At 39.8% G+C, this 10,768-nt stretch overlaps 2 pseudogenes; both read left to right on the top strand.

Moving 5' to 3' along the window:
- Positions 1-6,689: 6,689 nt before the first annotated feature.
- Positions 6,690-7,251, top strand: LOC102476631 (60S ribosomal protein L12 pseudogene; annotated as a pseudogene).
- A 1,260-nt stretch (positions 7,252-8,511) lies between these two features.
- Positions 8,512-8,864, top strand: LOC102485908 (V-type proton ATPase subunit G 1 pseudogene; annotated as a pseudogene).
- Positions 8,865-10,768: the final 1,904 nt, after the last annotated feature.

Genomic DNA, 10,768 nt, shown 5'->3' with positions numbered 1-10,768 from the left:
TCTTAATATTTTCATGGCAAGAGTGCCTCACCATGTCTCTTCAGTCCTAAGTCACCTCAAATAAACTAAATATTCTCATAACTAAAATATCTAATTCATGTTTTAGCACTTATTAGTTTTATCTCCCTGTTTTTACATTTCTGGGCCTGTTTCTTTTGCTAAAATGCAGATATTGACTAGATTTTTAAAAAGATGCATTTGCCTTAGGGTACTTGCACTCACCGGAGAGATACAGAGACAGAGAAAGCAAGAAGGAAATGAGAAATCACTCCCTCACCCCCCACAGGGAGAATGGCCACACCACAATCCCTTCTCTTCTATACTCCTCCAGGGATCTTGGGCATGCATGCACATGCACCCAGTGTTAGTTTCAAGCCACTAGGTCAGGAACTTGAACTGCAGTTGGCCATGTCAGAGTACAGTGTTGTTGTAACTGCTATGCCATCTGCTGGTCCCTAGAGTAGAATTTTTTTAATGTCTTTTTAAGCACTAACATTTTATTTTTTTAACACCCACAATAATATTTCAAGTTCACTTCAGTGATATCTTAATATTTCAGATATACTTGAGATTCTCATGATTGTGATTTATAAGCATTGGTTTGAGTATAGAGAAAGTATTGATTTGAATGTAGAATATATAGAGAAAGGAATGAATACATTGTAAATAGAGTATTTTTATTGTTCCCAAACAACAAATATAATTACAAGAAACTCAAGTGAAATAAAGATTTAAATTCTTTATTACTAATCAAGTACAAACAAATAATTTTGTTAGAGGGTGCATGTGCTTACCAGAGAAAGACAGAGAGACAGGGAGAGTGAAAAAGCATCCCCCGTGGTAAATGGTTACATCGCAATTCCTTCTCTTATATCTCTTCCTCCTTTTGAGATTTTGGGCATGCACACAACATGCCCAGCGGACACCAGGTCAGGATTCAAATGGCATTTGGCCATATGAAATCCAGTCATCTTAACCTCTACACACCAATTGGCCTGAGATGAAGTTCTTCAACATCTACAGGAAAATCTTCATTATTTTAAAATATCTGGAGAAAATGAAGAGTTAATATAAAACATGTGATTAAAGAGAATGGCAGGCTCAAAGAGTATCAGCAAGATGGGAGTATAAGACCTTTCCAGGGCTTATTGCCTACAGAAACATCAGTTTGAACACATAAATACTTCATAAGAACCATGCGATCTAGGTGAGAGATTATAGAAAATATTCACTGAGAGAGTAGGAAGGACCCCAGGCAACACCAAGTGGAAAGAGATATTTTCCATGTGGGGTTATGAGACGGAAGTGAACACTGGACTTTACCTTGAACCCTCACACAGACCCATCTCAGTAAAATCCAGTGCTAGGAGGCCTCCATGGCCCTAGACTCTAGACTGTTCCCCATGGAATGAATCTTCAGGCCCGATTTTGTGCCAGGTTGGATCCTGCAGCCCCAGGCCCCAGGCCAGCCCTGTAGCCTTAGTATCTGGACTGCCCTACCACCTTGTCAACCCCAGTAATCCCAGACTCTGGGCCAGTCCCAGCTTCAAGCCTGTCCTCAAAGCTCTCATTGCCAGACCTGCCACCACCAATCCAGACCTAGGCTTGTCCTTATAGATACAAGCTCTAAATCCACTAAGCACCAGGCCCAGGCCTAGGTTTCAAGCCCATCTGAGGTTTCAGACGATTCCTGAGTCAGACTGGCCCACAGAGCCCAAGGTTTCATGCCTTTCCCAGAGCCAGGTCAGTACTGTTGGTCTCAGATGCTAGACTGACCGCTGTGGACACATGATCCAAGCTTACCCAGTGCAAAGTTGGCTCCTACAGTCCTTTTCTTCAGGCCAGCCCTATAATCCAATGGTCCCATAGTCCAGGTACATGTCCTACTCCAGTAGACCCCAAGCCTGGACCAGTGCACAGATTTAGGCTCCAAGAGCACCCTACAGCCCCAGAACCCAGACCAGCCCTGGCTACCTGATAGCCTGGTAGTGCAAGCCTCTAGGCTAACAGGCCCCAAGACAGTACTATTTAAAAAAATAATAGCAGACAACTTCCCAAACCTGAGGAGGAGATAAGTATCAAGGTACAAGAAGGTCAAAAGTTTCCAGTCAGATTCATCCAAACAAGACAACACCAAAACATCTATAATCAAATTGTCAAAAACCAAAGACAGAGAAGGCTCTGGGAGTCACAAAAGAAAAGAAACAATTCACATATAAGAGAATTTTTAAAAGACCATCGGTGGATTTCTCAGGAACATTGCAGGTCAGGAAAAACTGGGAGAATATATTAAGTGTCAAGGGAAAAAAGAAAACTGCCAACTAAGAATACTGTGTCCTGCAAAGCTGCCCTTCATAAATAAAGGAGAGAGAGAGAGAGATGTTTCCACACCAACACAAGCTGGAAAAGTTCATCATAAGACCTGTTTCATGAGAAGTGCAAAGGGAATTATCAAAGCAGAAAGCAAAAGACACAAATTAATATGCAAACATGAAAATGCATACAAGTCCCTGGTAAAGTTAAGGATACAGTGAAATTCAGAGTATTCGGATACTGTAGATTACTTATACATTTGGAACAAAGGTTAAAAGACAAAAGAATGAAAATAATGACAGTAATTGTGACATCAAAACATAAAATTGGGGGAATGGAGTAAAAACGTAGTTTTTCATATTCGATCAAAAAGTTGTTGTTAGCTTAAAACAGACTGTAATAAATACAGCATGTTGTATATAAGCCTTATTTGTAACCATAAAACATACACAAAGATAACAAGTGAGGAATCAAAACATACCACTACAGAAAAGTACCAAATGACAAAGAAAGTCAGCAATAAAAGAACAAACAATCCACAAGACACCAAAAAGCATTTAACAAAATGGCAGTGGTTTTTTTCATTATGTCTCAGAAGTAAAGGCTTTAAGAAAAAAAAAAAAAATGGCAGTGGTAAGTCCTAACCTAATAATAATTACCTTGAAAGAAAATAGATTATCAGGATAAATGTAATTCAACAAATTGAAGAAATGAATAAGTTCCTAGACACATACATTCTTTCAAGACTGAATTATGAAAAAGAAAATCTGAACAGACCAATAACAAGTGAGAAGACTGAATCAGTAATCGAAAGTCTCTCATCAAACTCCAGTATGTAGTGATTTAACTGCTGAATTCTACAAACATTTAAAGAATCAACCGTAATCCCTCTCAGACTCTTCCAAACAACTGAAAATGAGGGAACACTTCCACATCTGTTTTATGAAACCAACATTACCTTTATATCAAAGCCAGAAAAGGACATTACAGGCAAAGAAAAATACAGGCCAATGTCCATGATAAACATAGACATGAAAATCCTCAGCAAAATACAAGCAAACTAAATTTAACCATGGATTCAAGCAAAACCATACGCCATGATCAAATGGGATTTATTCCACAAATACAAGAACGGTTCGACATGCACAAATCTATGAACATGATAGAGAGTGAAAAACAAAGTCACATAAGTAATTCATTAGATGCAGAAAAAGCACTTAACAAATTTTAACGTCTTTCATAATAAAAACTCTCAGCAAAAATTAGTACAAAATTTTCAAAAGAAAGCCATATATCATAAACCCACAGTGAACATCATATTCCTGGTGAAATGTTGAAAGTTTTTTCTCTACAATCAGGAATAAGACAAGGATATTCATTCTCAGCACTTCTTTAAATATAGTAATGGAAGTCCTACCCAGAGTAACTAAGTTTAAAAAAAAAAAAAAGAAGAAGAAGAAAGGAAAGACCTGAAAATTATAAAGAACTTCCAGTTAAATTGTCCTTGTCTGCATACATGAGATGTAGAAAATTTCTAAAAAATACCAAAAAAACAATTAGAACTAAAGAATGAGTTCAGTAAAATTGCTGTATATAAAATCAACATACAAAAAACCTGTAAACTTTCTATACACCAATAACAAGCTAAACAAAAAAGTTGAATTTGAGCAATTTACAGACAAAATTACCTTCATAAGAGCTAAGGAAAACTGAACATGTGAGTAAGTTGCAAAGCCCCTTTGGACAGCAAAGTTGCATAAAACTACAGCTACAAATGCTAAAGGGGTTCAGCTCTCCTTCCCACAAGTCACTGTGGTACTACACACTTTCTGTGTGGAATAAGTAGCCTAGAAGCAGACATTTGGTTTTTCTACCATCCTGGGTCCCTCAGTAGAAGACATGCTCCCATATAATCCCACAGGGAGACCATAAGTACTGGGGGAACAGAACCACCCTCTTTTTGTCCCTAGATGAGGCAAGACAGGGGGTAAGACTAGTTGACAGTGAAACCTGGCTTTCCATCCCCACCACAGGGGACGCTACACCAGAGAGGCTGTTTATATTAATAGATGCCACACTGTGAGAAGGAGACTGGAGGTCCTGGTTGGCACTCCCATTGAACCCGAGTGCCCTCCATGAATCTTTCATGAGCCTACCCAGGCCTGACCCTGCATCAGCCAGGAAGCCATACCGACATAGAATGCCCTCTAGTGCTGAAACATAATACAACACCCAGCCCACTTTACCTAAACAAACACATTAAAATAAAAGTCACAAACAAACTCAGTGGGCAAAGACTGAATAATTCATCAATGCTTAGGCAGAGACACAAATTTACAAGGAAAAAAAACAAAAAGCCTAGGAAAGATGGCCTCTCCAAATGGACAAAACAAGGTGCCAGCGTCAGATCCTGAAGACGTGCAGATGAACAATCTGACAGATAAAGGATTCAAAGTAGCTACTTTTAGAAAATTCAGTGAGCTTCAGAAATTTACCAAAGAAATATAACTGAGAGTGGGGACCAGCAGTTAGCATAATGGCTATGTCGTTGGATTCTCATGTAGTAGACTGCAGTTCTAGTCCCGGACCCTGTGGCTTAAACTCACGCCAGGCATGTTTGCGTGCAAGCCCAAGATCCCTAGAGGAGAATAGAGGAGAAGGGATAGCAGCGTGGCCATCCCCCCTAGGAGGTAATTTCTCTCTTTCTGTCTGTCTGTCTCTCTCTTTCTGGCGAGCGCATGCGCCCTATAGCAAAAACCTCTCAAAAAAAAAAAAAAAAAAAAAAAAAAAAAAAAAAAAAAAAAAAAAAAAAAAAAATATAACAGAGCCCATGGGGGGAGGTTGGTTCCCCTCCCTCTCTCTGGAGAGTGTATGCACCCTCTAACAATAAAATTAAATTAAAAAAAAAAAAAAGTAAAAAAGGAAACACAGAAAACCTTAAAAAAAAAAGGCAAGCCCCAAAAAAAAAAAACCCCCAAAAAAAAAAAAAAAAAAAAAAAAAAAAGAAAAGAAAAGAAAAGAAAGAAAAGAAATATAACTGAGAGCTTGAAATAATAAGTCAAACAGAAATTTTGAAGCTGAGAAGTACTGAGAAGTACAATAAATAATTTTTTTTTAAATGTAGAAGGCCTCAGTAGCACTATCAATCAAGAAGAAAAAAGAATCAGTGAACTTGAAGACAAGCTGTTTGAGAATACATGGTCAGAGGAGAAAAAAGAATGGAAAGAATGGAGAAAATTTATGGTATCTTTGGGAACAGAAAAAGAACAAATCTACATGTCATTGTTATTAAAGAGGGACTTCAGAATGACAAAAGGCTAGGCAGCTCATTCAAAGAAATAATAACAGAAAACTTGAAACTTGGACAAAGATAAAAAATACCCAGGTACAGCAAGTTCTCATAATATTCTAATATGTCTAAATCCAAGTAATAATCAAAACTGATCTTCATTTCCCCACCTCAGCCCCGCTTCAGGCTGTGAAGGGAACTCACTAAGTCATGTTTATATGGAGAGAAAAATCCATGAAAGAGAGATACAGACAGAAACGACTTTATTTAATTTGATGTCATAAAATTTTCACAACTTGCTCTTTCTCAGGTAGATTTTCATGGTAATTCTGCATTTTGTACACCCAATTATATGGCTTATGAAGTGATAATGTGTCTCCTGCTTCTGATTTATCACAGGCCCCACTCCAGGCATTGGCCCCTGGTGGTGTACCCCATAATCACTTGCTTCTGGTGTTCCCTCAACTCTTGGTCATATCCCATCTGCCTAGGTCCATCTCAATTTCCTTCTAGAGTTTACTTGGTTCATAGGACATCCATGTCATGCAAATGGTGAAAATGTAGGCTCCCCTACTTCTTTTCTCTGTTCCTAACCTGGTTAATCTTGAACCACTGGCCTTCACAGGCAGGGGTCAAACACTAGCTCCTCATGTTGGCCTAGAATCCAGGTAGTGCATACAGGCTTACCAAAGAGTCCCCTTCAACTCTCCCAGCCCAACCAGGCAGAGATGTGGGAGAGTAAATATTTCACCACACCCAACATTACTCTGAGAAAATCTCTATCCAGCTTTCACTGCAATTGTCTTATATGCTTCAATGGATCTTGAGCCTAAGGTCAGTCTTTGCAAGACCCAAAGACATAATTAACTATCACACTTTATAATGAGGAAAGACATGCCATCTTTTGTTTCATTTTCAATTTTGTGGACTTACAGACAAAAGAGTCCCATATAGCATCTTGCCAATTTAATGGCATGTTTTTCCATTATTAAATAGTCCACAAAATTCCGTTTATGATTAAATGATATTCCAGTTCCCTTTTGATAAATATTTAGATTGTTGCTTTCAGCTCAGAGGAGGGAGGCCTTGGTGCAACTTTCTTTGGTTGTCCCAAATCCGCATTCATCCAACACCAGTTGCCTCCACCATGCTGCCCAATTTTGACCCCAACAAGGTCAAAGTCATGTTCCTGAGGTGCACCGGTGGTGAAGTCAGTGGGTGCCATATCTGCCTTGGCCCCCAAGATTGGCCCCCTGGGTCTGTCTCCAAAAAGTTGGTGATGACATCGCCAAGGCAACCGATGACTGGAAGAGCCTGAGGATTCCCATGAAACTAACCATTCAGAATAGACAAGCCCAGATCGAAATGGTACCTTCTGCCTCTGTGCTCATCATCAAAACCCTAAAGGAACCGCCGAGAGACAAAAAGAAGCAGAAGAATATTAAGCATAGTAGAAACATCACGAGATTGACGAGATCATCAGCATTGCCCAACACATGAGGCACCAGTCTTTGGCCAGAGAACTCTCTAGAACCATTAAAGAGATCCAAGGGACAGCCCAGTCTGTAAGCTGTAATGTCGATAGCTGCCACCCTCATGACATCATCAATGACATCAGCAGTGGCTCTGTGGAGTGCCCAGCTAGTTAAAAAGTGCACAGGAAAACATCTCAATAAAGGATCATGTGACAACCAAAAAATATATATAGATAGATAGATTACTTCTAGTACTTTAAAAAAAAATAAATTAGGAACCAGTAGTTGGTGTAATGGCTACCTTGCTCAACTCCCATGTAGTCGACCATGGTTCAAGTCCTGGACCCAGTGGCTTAAACTCACACCGGGCATGTGTACATGCATGCCCAAGATCCCTAGAGGAGAATGAAGGAGAAGGGATTGCGGCATGGCTATCCACCCCAGGGGGGATTTCTCACTTTCTGTCTCTACCTTTCTGGCGAGAGCACATGCTCTATAGCAAAAACATCTCAAAAAATAATAAAAATAAAATGAAAGGTGGGGCCAACAAATGGTGTGAAGATTAAGTGAGTGGATCCCACATGACCAACTACACTGCTCAAGTCCCAGACCCTGTGGTTTCCTGATGACTTGAAAATCATGCCAGGTGCACATGTGTGCATGCTTAAAATTCAGACAGGAGAATGAAGGAGAAGGGATTACATGTGGTCATCCTCCCTAAGGGATGATTTTTTACTACCCTCTACCCACCTCTGGTGAGTGCATGTACTCTCTAGAAAAAAAAAAAAAATCAGTATTAAGGGTTATCTATTACTTTCATTTTCTGAAATTATTTTTTTCTATTAGCTGATAAAACAAAGATACTCAGAGTTTATAAATGTAATTTCTAGATTTTTCATTAGTGTGCATTGATTGTTAAGACATGGCTTACTACAAAAAATCAAAGTGTAATGTCATCCTTTAGTAGTTGGTCAATAGTTCCATAAGATAAAAGATCTCATTTGTGGGGGCTAGCAGGTGGTGTGGTGGTTAAGAGGCTGGACTCTCACGTGGCTGACCAAGGTTCAAGTCCCAGACTTAGTGGCTTGAAAACCATGTCCCATACCTGTGTGCCCAAAGTAACAGGAGGATTGTGGCGTAGCCATACCCCCAGGCGATGATTTATTACTTTCCCTCTCTCTGTCTCTCTCCTGCAAACACACATGCCCTATGGCATAAACCTAAAATTAAAAAATAAAAGTCTCATTTGCAAGGTAGTTTTTAAAAACATACAGTTGCAACTTTCTCTTTTCATTAGTCATACCATATAGTAAAAATATCAGTAAGCTATAGCAATTCTTAAAAAATGTAAATGGAGGTTGCTGTCAGAGCACAAGCACAGGGGCAGATCAGCTGACCTGAGGGCCCCTCTGGCAGTTCTCAGATGCTAGTGCCATGGCCAGCCAGTCACATGGGATCCAGCAGTTGCTGTAGGCTAAGAAGCAGGCGCCAAGAAGGTATCCAAGGTCAATAAGCCAAAGAACCAGAGGCTGAAGCAGGCCAAAGAAGCTCAGGCTGAAATTGAACTGTATGATCTGCAGAGGGAGAAAGAGTTCAAAGACAAGGAAGTCCTGGCTCTGGGATCCCACAGAAGTTGCAGCACTAAAGTGGAGAAGGAGACCCAGGAGAAAATGAGCATCCTCCAGACCTACCTCTGGCAAAACAGGGATGAAGTCTTAGATAACTTATTGCACTTTGTCTGTGATATCCAGTTGGAAATCTATGGAAACTACTGTATAAATAAATAGAGGAAGAACAAAGTGCTTGTCCCATGGATTGGCATTTTAGATGTCCTTGTGGGCAGCTAAAGCTTTAGCAGAGCTCCAGTTAAATTCTTGTGAAAAGGCATTAAATTATTTCTGTATGTTATGTAGCGGGTCTCTTCACGTTTTGCAGAGTAGTAAATTTACCTTCTTTGTACAGACTTAAAACTTATCCAAAGATGTCATCTTTTTACCTCCTCCTATTTTTTTTCTGTCTTTCTTTTTTTCTTTTCTTTTTTTTTTTTTTTTTGAGAGTTTTTTGCTATAAGGCATGTGCACTTGCCAGAAAGACAGAGAGACAGAAAGTGAGAAATCACCCCCCCCGGGGAGATGGCCACACAGCAATGCCTTCTCCTCCATTCTCCTCTGAGGATCTTGGGCACACATGTACATGTGCCTGGTGTGAGTTTAAGCCACTGGGTCTGGGACTCAAACCGTGGTCAACTACATGGGAGTCCAGCAACATAGCCATTATGCCAATTGCTGGTCCCCTTGTATTCCTTAGAAATTGAATGGGTATACCTTTTTTTCCTATGCCTTTAGCTCAAGCAACACATATATTAATATTATCTTTCTCTTCCTTAAATCTAGTAAAAGAGAAAAAAGAAAAAAAAGAAATTGTAGAAGAAAAAAATGTAGTTAAATAACTTTTCCTCCTAATTTTTTTTTTGAGAGGTTTTTTGCTATAGGGTATGTGTGCTCGCCAGACAGACAGAGAGAGACAGAGAGACAGCAAGGGAGAAATCATCCCCACGCAATCCCTTCTCCTCCATTCTCCTCTCGGGATCTTGGGCACACACGCACATGCGCCTGGTGTGAGTTTTAAGCCACCGGGTCTGGGACACGAACCGTGGTTGACTACGTGAGAGTCCAGCGACACAGCCATTACACTAACTGCTGGTTCCCCTCCTCCTAATGTTTTATTAAAGGTCAGGGGCTTTATCTATGAAAAAGTAGTAAATAGTTACTTATAACATATGTGAAGCAGCAGCCAGCCTTAAAATAGTTCATTCTATTTAAGGATTAGAGCAGTAACTACTAGTGGAATCATTAGGGTGGCTTTGAGTTTCTTTTAATGTAAATTACTAGATGATAGAATTTAAAAACTTGCTATACGCTATTACTTGGTGTACTGATAATCATTTAAAACTAAAAAGACTCTTTGCCATGATTTTTCTCCACTCTGAAGGATTGTTTTTGATAATGGGCACTACACTTTGACCCAGATGTTCTCCAGAATTTCACTTAAGAAATAAACACACATATCACATACATGAGCATTTGTGTACATAGTTAGAAAGTGTTTGCGATACAATCTTAGCAGGAAGGAAGTAGCTTGTGATTTCACCCAACAACTGTTTTGAAAAACAGCAAGTGTGTCTGCAGATTCTCTTGAGCGCTCTTGTACTAGGGCAGCTTAGGGTGAGTTATCAAGTACATGTACATCCCACCGTGCTAGTGGATGTACCGGGCTAACTGATGTGCATAATACCTGCAGTAACGTCATGCTAGCACTTATGCATTAGGCACCTGTGGCCTTGTGCTGGCTGAAAGTCTTCAAGCTTACTGTAGGAGTTTTTTCATTATTCCTGTGAAAGCACTGTAGACTGCCATCCACTGAACTGCTTGTCAAGATCAGCAGTGATATCCGAGTTGAGAATCCAGTACTCTTCCTACTTGACCTCAGCTGTCTTTACAGGACTGACCAGTCCTTCCTTGAACTGCTGTCTCTATTTAGCTTCCCTTATGCAGGGACTTGCTACGTTGTTTCACAGTCCCTTTCTGATACTTCTAATACCTCCTCATCTCTTCCCAGGGTTTTGTTCTTGAGATTCTCTACATATTCTCTTAGTGAGAACACCTTCATTTAAAGGCTTTAAATACCACCT

Source organism: Tupaia chinensis, unplaced genomic scaffold, assembly GCF_000334495.1.
Source record: "Tupaia chinensis unplaced genomic scaffold, TupChi_1.0 Scaffold146604_1, whole genome shotgun sequence".
NCBI lineage: Eukaryota > Metazoa > Chordata > Mammalia > Scandentia > Tupaiidae > Tupaia > Tupaia belangeri.
Note: the sequence above shows the minus strand (reverse complement) of the source record. Positions and strands in the feature narration are given on the sequence as shown.